Source organism: Cryptomeria japonica, chromosome 10 (genome assembly GCF_030272615.1).
Source record: "Cryptomeria japonica chromosome 10, Sugi_1.0, whole genome shotgun sequence".
Taxonomy (NCBI): Eukaryota; Viridiplantae; Streptophyta; class Pinopsida; order Cupressales; family Cupressaceae; genus Cryptomeria; species Cryptomeria japonica.
Window position 1 is genome coordinate 237665879 of NC_081414.1, and position 12160 is coordinate 237678038.

Consider the following 12160-nt stretch of genomic DNA (forward strand, 5'->3'; position numbering starts at 1 on the left):
GTAACAACATCAACCATCAGCTAGAGATTACCGTTCCTAACAACAGAGAAGATATCCCATCCACAACATATGTTAGTCCAGCCTCTCTTTCCAACTCAAACACCCCTATACCAAAGCAAGAGAAGTTGAAAATGAGAATGGCAGAGGAAGGTCCTGGGGAATATAATCTAAGCCAACTCTTTTGTGTTGGGCAATTACCCACTTCCCCTAGAACTCATGGCAAGCCTCAAAAGTTGTTTCAAATGCCATCAACTAAGCAAGCATGTACTTTGGCACCTTTTGTCCTTGGTAAAAGTCAAGAAGAGGAAACTAGAGATGAGGACCTAGCAGAATAGATCTATAAAGATCCTATCACCACAGAAATCCCACAGGCTAAGCTTCCTACGGATAAATATGGCAAAGGCATTACCATTATGCAAAGAATGGGCTATGATGGTCAGAGTGTTTTGGGACCTTGCAAGTAAGGACGACACGAGCCATTGCAACTAGAATTAAAACCTAAAGATAACATTGGATTAGATTTTCAAAAGGAGGCTCTTCCTAAGCTCAGATTCAAAGGGAAACCCAGCAAACCTCTATATCAGCCTAATACTCTAAAGAGGTCACCCTTGATTATATCAGCGACACTAAGAACTACACCAACTGCCCCAACAAGGTTGAGAATCCCATCAATACCATCCACAACACTACTCACACTGCTAAAAATACCTACAAGACCCATTATTCCACTAGCAACACCAATAATACTACCTACAACACCAATAATCCTACTTGCAGCACCAATCATCCCACCAATCAAACCAACAACCCCATCAACAACAACAACTACATCAACAACACCATTAGCAATATTTGTATCCCCAACCGCATCAACAAACCCCATCACTCCATCAACAACATCAGTACCATCAGCCATCACCGACAATTCCATCAGAAATAGCAATGGCACCAAAAATACTGATACTCACAGTAGCGGCATCCCCAACACCAATAATCCTATCAACAACACCATCAATCTCACCAATAAAAGTTCATAAACCTGTAACCAATGCACTATTCAATACAAAGGACATCCCAGCATGGTACATTAATCGGATGTTAGAAAGTGATTCAGAGACCGACTCTCATGAGTGGGAATTTGATTCAGAAATCTAAATACTTAAGATGAGGAAGACAAGTCGCCTCCCCCACCCTGTAAGGATACCCCAGTATACAGTGAGGCATGGATTAAAACCTTTTGGGCTCCTGAGCCAGAAGCACCTTCCACATGTCCTACATCAAATCCAACACCAGAATCTGACAAGGAGAGTACCATTGATGAACTTCACTCATCTATCTTAACCCTCATTGACACCTCCTCTGAACTTAACTTAATTGATGAAGTCATGCCCATTATCCACCCTGAACTCATTGATTGGAACCAACCTAATCCCCCATGCCTTGACCAATTCCAAAATGATGAGGTGATCATTGACTTTTTGGAACTACGGGATAACATACCAAGCGGGGATCACAAAGCTGGATTCACCATCGAACTTAATAGCGCAACATACTTTAGGGCAGATGCCAAACCTTTCAGCTACAAAAATATCACAATAAAACATGGATCTTCCAGTGAAAACCACATTGTGGCACTGTTTGATCCCAAAAAAGTAAAAAGAAAGAGCGTATCCAATGGTAAAAACCTCTATGAGGCGCCTGAGGATGAAAGGTTTGACATTCTCCCCTCTAGTACAAATTAGGAACGATCAACGATCTTCATCGAGGAAATAAAAGAATTAATGTGGGGACCCCTGAGACTCCTCACCAAATACATCTGGCATCTCTTTTAACTCCAGAGGAACAACCTAAGTTTGTAGAATTCTTCCAGACGCGTCAGATCAACTTTGCATGGTCATATGTCGACATGCCTAGTCTCGATCCTGATTTGGTCATGCATCACCTCACCGTGGCAGAAGGAGCTAAGCCTGTCAAACAGAAGCTTCGCAAGATGCACCCCCAGATTGTTGCACTGGTCAAAGTAGAACTTAAGAAACTCCTGGATGTTGGTTTTATTAGACCAATTGATTACGCAGAGTGGATCTCCAATATAGTACCTGTTTGTAAACCAAATGGGGGCATCCATATCTGTACAGATTTTAGAGATCTAAACAAGGCATGTCCTAAAGATGACTTCCCCCTACCAAACATTGACATGATCGTGGACCTAACAGCAGGACGTTCCATACTTTCTCTCATGGATGGTTTCTCAAGGTACAACCAGATAAAGATCACTCCAGAAGATCAACATAAAACTGCCTTCACATGTCCATGGGGAACATACTGTTGGAACGTAATGCCTTTTGGTCTAAAGAATGCAGGGGAAACCTATCAAAGAGACATGATAACCATCTTTCATGATATGATGCATACCATAATGGAGGATTATGTCGATGATTTACTAGCTAAATCATTAACAAGAGAAGGTCATCTTGCAATATTAGATAAAATCTTTGACAGACTAGAACAATATCATGTTCGACTCAATCCAAAGAAATGTGTCTTTGGAGTAACCTCAGGGAAGCTTCTCGGATACATTATCTTGAGCAAGGGCATTGAGGTCGATCCGGAAAAGATCAAAGCAATCATGGACATGCCACCTCCGAGGAACATCAGTCACGTAAGGACATTACAAGGGCGGCTACAATAAATTTGAAGATTCACTGCACAACTGGCAAATAAGTGTCATCCCTTTACACACCTATTACACAAAAACATCCGCTTTCAATGGGATGCTAGATGCCAGCAAGCATTCCAAATGCTTAAGGACTATCTCATGAATACACCGTTGTTGATCCCACCAGATCCAAGTAGACCTCTATTGCTCTATATTTTAGCAACAAATACGGTATTAGGAGTACTGTTGGCATAACACAATGCAGAAGGGAAAGAGTGTGTTGTATACTATATCTCTCACACACTAGTCGACTATGAACTCAATTACACACCTATTGAGCGAGCTTGCCTAGCAGTTATCCTGGTAGCCACTAAATTAAGGCACTACCTGTTGACACATAAAGTACAACTCATTGCCAAGATCGATCCACTAAAGTACTTACTCGGCAAAGCAGCATTGACAGGCCGCTTGGCCAAATGGGTGATGATTCTGAGTGAATTTGACATTGAGTATGTGGATCGCAAGGCTATCAAGGGCCAAGTTATTGCAGATCAGTTGGTCGATGCACCCCTCACAGGCGATCATCCTCTTATTTCAAACTTTCCAGATGAAAAGATCTTCATGATCACATCAACACAACCATGGAAGCTCTACTTTGATGGTTCATATACTAGACATGGCTCGGGGGTAGGCATTTTGTTTATCACACCTCAGGGTGATAGCATCCCAAAGTCTTACAGGCTAACTTTTCCATGTACAAACAACATAGCAAAATATGAGACCTTGATCACAAGACTCGGACTAGTCATACAATGGAAACTGAAAGAGCTACAAATATATGATGACTCCCAACTAGTCATCCGACAAGTCACTGACGAATATTAGACCAAGGATGATAAGCTTATGTTGTAGAAGCAAATGGTGGACAGTTTAAAGGCATCATTTGCAACTATCACCTTTGAGAAGATACCCAAAGATCATAATCGAGTTGATGACGCTATGGCTACCATTGCATCTTTCCTAGATCTTCCACAGAATTCAACACGCTACGAGTTCTTGGTAGAACAGCTCTGGATTCTCGCTTATGATATCTCTAAATTCAAGATGATATGTCGCCTTACCAGTTTAGAATCCCCATGGTACGGTGAGTTCTACACCTACCTCTGTGATCACACACTCCCTCCTAACCAATCCAATAACCAATGCAAAACCTTCAATCGTCATCCCGCTCGATACACCATCATTGTTGAAACCTTATACCGACGAAGTTTTGATGGTACTCTCCTTCGATGTCTGGAACAAGACGAGATAACAAAGGCCTTGGAATAGGTACATGAAGGAATTTGTGGGACTCACTCAAGCGGTCCTTCCTTAGCAAAGGAGATCATGCGCGTTGGATACTTACTATTGGCCATCCATGGAAAAAGGCTCTTACTATTTTATCAGAAAATGCAAGAAGTTCCAAGTTCACAGAGACTTGATACATGCACCAACACAGGAATTGCTGCCAATCACAACACCATGGCCCTTTTGTCAATGGGGACTTGACCTTGTGGGTAAAATTCATCCATCTTCATCCAACGGCCATAAATTTATCATTACCGCCACCGAATACTTCACAAAGTGGATCAAAGCCATTCCACTTACCCAAGTCACCGACAAGCAAATCACCTCATTCATCCTTAATTACATCATCTGTCGGTATGGTGTACCCATGTCCATCATCACAGATAACAAACTTCCTTTCAAAAATCAGGATGTCCGTGAGATTTGTGAGAAGTTTCACATCCAACACCGCTTTTCCACTCCCTATTACCCACAAGGCAATGGTCAGGCTGAAGCATCAAACAAGAACATATTGAGAATCCTCAAGAAGACAGTCAATGATATTGGTCATGATTGGCACGTTCAATTAAATCCAGCACTATGGGCATATCGAACTAGCATTCGAACTAGCATTCGAACCCCTACAGGCACAACTCCCTACTCACTGGTTTATGGTGCAGAAGCCATCCTTTCTATTGAGGTTGAGATACCATCTCTATGGGTTTCCTTGCATAATTTGATAGATGATGAAGCATATCGAGTCTCTCGTCTTCAAGACTTGGAACTACTTGATGAAAGGCGACAAGCTGCATACAACCACCTCAAGGCCTATCAGCAACGAATGAGCCGAAGCTATAATCATCGGGTTAGATCTCATACATTTGAGGTAGGTGATCTTGTTCTCAGGGAGAATCCTTGTAACTAACCAAATAGAGAACATCAGGGAAAGTTTGAATCAAACTGGCTGGGTCCATATGTTATCACAGTTGTATTTGGGTCCGGGGCATATTAGTTGGCTACTTCAGAAGGAGAACCACTGGCAGATCTGATCAACAACATGCACCTTAAACGATTTCATACATAAAGTTATACAGAGCGTCAGGCTCCAATACATACCAGAAAAACACCACAAACATTCAAATGTCCTGAAGAAAATACAAAAACATCAAAATAGTAAAGAGAAAAATCATCCATGCAAATGGTGAACAACCACTCCGGTGGCACCTTGGGTAAGTACGATGGTGAAAACCTAGCAAACATGCGCCACTCATAAAGGCTATGGCTTCATTGTCTTTCAAACTTGTTGCGATCACATTCATTGCATCCATTCATCCATCAGTCAAGCCATGACTTATTATCGATCTGCAATCAAGGATAGCCCGTCATGCGTCTTGCATCCTGATTTTTCATATTACTATCCAAACTGGGGGCAATGCTCTTACCCTATTGATGGAAGTGGATTATGCATTACTTGTGATTCATTAAGTTCTTCATTCAAAACTGACTAACAATACCAAAAACATTCAAAAACACTCACAAAATCCAAAAACACGATAAAACAACAAAAACCAATAAAAAATATGGCAACGCATAAAACCTTTGTACATACGCATCGCCACAGACGTCAAACAAACATTTTGAGCTACTAAAATGATGATCACTTATCAAATCAACCAAACAATCAACACAGGTACACACAACTGTCTTAACAAGGATGTATCCTTCCTTACCAAAACAAAGACATGATAACATTTTCTTTGACAAGAAAATTTTGTTTAAGCGATCAAGTACTTGGTTGGTTTGTTAATTATTTATTCATTTATATCAGGTTCCTACGCTACTCTAGGATATCCACAAGTGATTAGAGTAGCCGGGATGGTTCCTAAGTATCATTTTGTTTATTGTCTGCGAAATGTTCCAATGAAGTTATGGGGCATGTACTAATGGTGTCTACGTGGGAAGTTCACTAAGCTATGTGATCATATGCAAAAAACTAGTCATGGATCACTATGGCTTACTGACTACAACGTATATTTCGACCATCTTCACATGAACCAAAATGGAGGGTTCATATTCTTTTATCTATGTTGCTTTCTTACAAGTACAATGCTCCAAACTTGGTTCCTACTGCCTTGTCCAAGATTGATACTACCATGCTCAATGATGAAAAATAAAGCACTATGGATCGTCATTCCATCTCATCTATATATATTGCATTCTATTGCATTCCATCCATCCATACATTCATAATAGTTGCATATCATTCATACATAGTAATGACAATAGATGCATACTCTCTTTCTTCGATCTTCTTCCATAGGAATGAGTCCTAGATCCTCCATATCTTCTATCTAACATTGAATTCCCCCCCTTCATCCTCCCTATCTCGGTCATCATCATAATTGCATACCCTACATTGTGTCCCATCAACCCAATCAAGCCATGTTCATCACCGTCCATCTCTAACAGGAGGGGATGCATGCCCCATCCTAAGTCATCCTATAAGCCATGCAAGTTACTCTATCTACACAGGTACATCGCCTCATGCATATCTAGACCATCAACAGATACTTTGATCAAGTATCTTCGGGTCTCAACAGGTAATCAATCATGGCAAACCTAGACTACAACAGACATTTATCATAATGACCTAGTCTCAACGGGGCTGCTATGATTCACCACAAACAACCTACAACGCAAACAGTATCAATTGATCAACCAATCAAACACAATCAAAATGGACAGTTACATCAATTGTCCAAGTCTCAACGAGTATTTTGCTTCATATACCTTGACTTCATCGGGCAATTACATCAACTGTCTAAGCCACAACAGGTTACTTTGATTCACTTACTCAAATTTTATCCTGTCCAAGCGAACAACTGAGATCAATTGTCACGCTTTGACTTGACCGGGGCAATTAAACCGATTGCACCAGATTGTCCGACTAATTTTGATCAATTGTACAGTATTAATCAAAAGCACACACTACAAACACTGCATTTGCACTGTATCTCTTGCATGACCTAAGGGTACTCATTGGCTTGTTGTTTCTTCGTTTCACTATGATTTCTTCCACTCTTTCACCGTCATTGTTAATTTCTTCTATTCCACCTCCCCTCCACTTCTCGTTCTTTTTCGAAAGATTGCCCAATTTTTTACAATTTTTTGGCCCATCTCTCGAGGGGGCATACCACCCATTAAATTAACATTTATGAGGCATATTTCTTCACACCTATTTTTCTTTCTTTGAAATGACGTGATAAATCGTACCCTCTCAAAGAGGGGCAAATGTAGTCACATAAATCTATCCACTTAATTAAATGAATATTTACTATTTATTTGATTATTAAAGCCACTAGCCAACAATTAATTAAATTAATATTTAATTAATTAATCCTTACACTCTTCTGCTATTAACTAAATAAATTATCTAGTTTATTTAAATTAATTCATTAAACCACACCTCTAAACCAATTAAATGAATAAAACATATTTATTTAATTTAACCCTCTTTCCTCTTTTAAATAAATAAATAAATATTTATTTAAATCACTAAACAAATTCCCCCCACTTGCATTCTCCTACAAATACAAATTGCAACTACAATTGAAATAAATTAATTTTATTTTAAATAAAATCTTATTTTCCCTCACCCACCAAACCCACTTGCAATCCTAAATCTCCTTCTAGACCCTTCTAACCACTTTCTAATCATTCCTAATTAGCCTAATCCATCTCCTAAATATTGTCACATTCCTAAGCAACTTGAAGTCATTTCTCAAAGCCTCAAAGTCTTTGAAAAGCATTTAATGCTTTATGTGTTCAACAAGCTAACCCCTAAAGTCTTCCAAACCACTAATGGCTCTTACATGACCATTAATGGCTCTTACATAACCATTTATGGTTAAATCCACTTGCCCCCATAGTTAGAGACTTTACCTCTAACTCAACCCTCATTTGACCCAGGGGTCTCTTCAAACATTTATTGCTTTGACCATGGTTATCCTCACTAACTCTTGCACAAGAGTTTATCCATTGGATAAAGACATTATTTATTGGATAATGGCCTTATTCATTCAACTCAATATTAACCTTACCTCCCAAGTTAACCTTCAAGTCATGTCAAACATTTAATGCTTCTTCCCTCTCCCCTCAACCCATCTCTTGTTGACATTTGTCATCCTAGGATTGGGTTGAAAGCCCTCACATGGATCATAAACCCATCAATCCTTACCCTTGTTGAGATTTCTCAATCTCAACCATTCATTGCTCCATTTTACCTATAAATAGAGCTCACATTTCTCATTTTCAAAAAAAAACCTCAAGCATTCTAAAGCACATCTATGATCCTGAAAAACTAGTATGCATCTAATTTATAGTGAATTCTAGAGAGCATTTATCATAATAACCTACATTTGTCTTTTTGGTTAAAATTGACATTAGATAATTAGATAATATCTCATTTTAGCTTGTTCACATTTTCATTTTCATAAGTTTTCATTTCTGCAATCTTGAATCTCCATAAGACATCCAGAATAGTGCAAAAAGCTACTGAGAGTTACACTCAATTGGGAACTTGGAGAGGAGAGGAACAAGAGAGGAGTAGCTACAAACATGGAGGAGGGCATTTGGAGATGTCTTATTGCTTTTCTTAGATTTGTTAATCTTTTTATCTTATGTTTTGTGTCTCTCTTGATATGCTTGCTTAGGATAATATTTGGTTTGTGATTTCTAACATTAACACTTGGTTTGTTGCTTGTGTGTTTGTGTTTGTCTTGACAATATCCTAGCAATCATTTTTTTGCAGAGCATCAGTTAGGATTAAGATATAATTAGGATTGTGATTTAATTAGAGTTCAAACTTAGGGTTAGAGTTCACTTAGGGATAGGGTTTGGATTTAATAAGGGTTAGGGTTAGAGGAGTTTGATACTTAGATTTAGGGTTAGGGTTAGGGTTTCATTTGCATTAGGGTTAGGATTCTACAATAAAGTGGAGTTAGGGTTAGAGCTCAATTATAAGATTAGGGTTACAATTCAATTGGGATAAAGGCTAGTGTTAGTGTTAGTGTTAATGTTAGTGTTAGTGTTAGTGTTGTTCTTGTTTAATTAAAGATTGATTAGGGTTCATAGTTAGGGTTAGAGTTTAATTAGGTTTAGGATTTAATGTTATTCTTCACTAGGGGTGATATTTAGGGATCTATTAGAGTTAGGGGCAAGGCTCAATTAGGGTTAGAATTGGAGTTCAATAAGGACAAGTATTCACTTAAGGTTAGAGTTCAATTTTAGTTAGGGTTAGGGTTCTATGAAAAAGTTTGGTACGTTAAGATTAGGGTTGGGGTTCAAATAGGGTTATGGTTAGGGTTGAATTAGAGTTAGTATTAAAGCCCAATCATGTTAGAATTAAACTAGAGTTATGATTAGGGTTCAAGTAGGGTGAGGATTTAATTAGGGTTGAAAGTTGGGGTTATAACTCAATTAGGATTAGGGTTCAATCATGGTTTGATGAGGATTAGGGTTTAATTAATGTTCGGGTTCAATTAAGGTTAGAGTTTAATTTGGGTTAGCGTTCACTTGGGTTAAGATTAGGGTTCAATTTGGGTTAGCAATAGGATTAGGCTTCTACGATAAAGCATGGGGTAAGGGTTGGGGTTCAAATAGGGTTTGGGCTATGGCTTAATTAGGCTTAGGACTAGGGTTCAATTAGGGTTATGATTCAATTAGGGTTAGGGATTAATTAGGGTAATGGTTACTATGAGGGTTCAATTAGGGATAGAATTTAAGTAGAGCTCGGAGTTAGGATTAAAGTTTAATAATGGGTAGGTTTCAATCAAGGTTCAATGAAGATTATGTTTATTTTTATGGTTTACTAAGGTTCTTGTTCAATTAGGAGTTGGGTTTAAGTTTTATAAGTGTTAGGGTTAGGGTTTAGGTTTAATAAGGCTTAGGGTTAAGTTTACTTATGTTAGTGTTAAAATTCAATTAGGTTGAATGTTCACTTTGGGTCGGGGTTTAATTGTGGTTAGGGTTAGATTCGATAAGGGTATGTTCACTTAGGGTTAGGGTTAGGTTCAATCAAGGTTTAGTTTGGATTAGGGTTAGCATTACAATTATATTATAAAGCTTAGGGTTAGGGTCAAGGTTCAAATAGGGTTAGGGTTAGGGTTCAATTAAGATAAAGATTAAGTGCAATTAGAGTTAGGATTTAATTAGTATCAAGGTTAGGGTTAGAGTTCAATTAGGGTAAAAGTTAGGGTTAGCATTAGGGTTTAATTATGATTAGGATTTAATTAAGGTTCAAAGAGGGTTAGAGTTTAATTAGAGTTATGGTTTGATTTTACTAAGGGTTAGGTTTAGCATTAAGATTTAATTATGATTGGGGTTAGGATTTAATAAGGGTTAGGGTTAAAGTTCAATTAGGGCCATGGTTTGGTTCAATAAGAGTTGTGTTAATGTTTAACTAGGGTTAGAGTTTGATAAGGGTAAGTGTTCAATAAGGGTTAGGTTAGGGTATAATTAGGGTTCAATTTATATTAAGGTTAGGGTTAGGGCTTTATTAGGGTAATTGTTAGTGTTAAGGTTGGGGTTAGGGTATAATTAGGGATAAAATATAATTAGGGAACTTAGAGTTAGGATTAGAGTTTAACAACCTTAATATTTAATCAAGGTTCAAAGAGGATTAGGGTTAGAGTTAGGGTGTAATTAAGGTTAGTATCCAATTCAAGTTAAGGTTTAGGTTTAATAAGTGTTAGGGTTAGGTTTTAGGTTCAATAAGGGTTAAGGTTCAATTATGATTAGGGTTGGAGTTTAATTAAGTGTTCACTTGGGATAAGGTTCAATTAGGGTTTAATTTAGGTTATGTTAGTGTTAGGTTTCTACAATAAAGTATGGGGTTCAAATAGGGTTAGGGTTAGGGTTCAAAAGAGTTAGGATTCAATTAAGGTCAAGGTTAAGATTAGAGTTCAGTTAGGGTAAGGGTTAGGGTTAGCATTAGGGTTCAGTGAGGGTTGAGATTTAATTAACATTCAAAGTTAGGGTTAGAGTTCAAATAAGGTTATGAGTTGAGTTTAATAAAGGTCGGGTTTAAGGTTTGAGTTTAATTAGGATTAGGTTGGGGGTAGGGGTAGAATTTAATTAGGGTTATGGTTTTGGTTCAATAAGGGTTAGGCTTATGGTTAAGGTTTAATTAGGGTTTGCGTTAGAGTTCAATAAGGTCCAAAGTGTTCAATTAGTGTATAATTAGGGTAAGGGTTAGTGTTATGGTTACAAATAGGGTCCAATTAGGGCTAGATTTTAATTACGGTTATAACTCAATGAATTTTATGGTTAGGGTTATGGTAAGAGTTCAATTAGGTTAGTGTTCAACCAGGGGTATGGTTTGTGTTTGCGTTCGATAAGGGTTTGGATTTGGGTTAAGGTTGAGGTTTAAGTATGACCTTAGAATTAGATTTTAATTAGGCTAAGTGTTCATTTAAGTTTATGTTTAAGGTTTAATTCGGGTTAGGATTAGGGTTCTACAATAAAGCTTGGTGTTAGGGATAGGCCTTTCCTTGATGTCTTAATCCTAAAAAAGCCAGATGGTTCCCTCGATCATCGAGTGTTTTGCAAAGCTACCCATACTGATTTATATCTTCATTCTTCTTCACATCACCACCCTAGCCAAAAAGTTGGGATCCTCAAAACCCTTGCCTTAAGAGCCAATCGGATTTGTGACGATGAAAACTTAAACCAAGAGCTCACCCATCTTTGTCAAGTCTTTAGGTGGAATGGATACTCTAATAAACAAATCACTAGAGCTTTCTACCAAGCTAGATCCTATTTCCTTTATGTTACCAATCCCTCGCCCTCTCAACCATCGCTGCTCCTGGTTGTGTCCCTTCCTTATGTTGAAGGCATTTCCCACAAGATTGGAAAAATTGTTCTCCATAAAGGTCTTCGTTGTGCTTTCAAACCCTTTTGTACTGTGAAGAAGCATGTCCCCCCTCTGAAAGACTCCAAGGATGTCTTTCTAGAGTCAAGAGTCTACAAGGATGTTTGCTCATGCAACACCCCCTATATAGGTAAAACAAGCCGATCTTTCAACACTAGAATCAAAGAGCATGACACTGATATCAAGCATGAGAGTGTTCTCAAATCAACCTTAGTTGAGCACTCCTCAACCACCAAGCACCATATTTG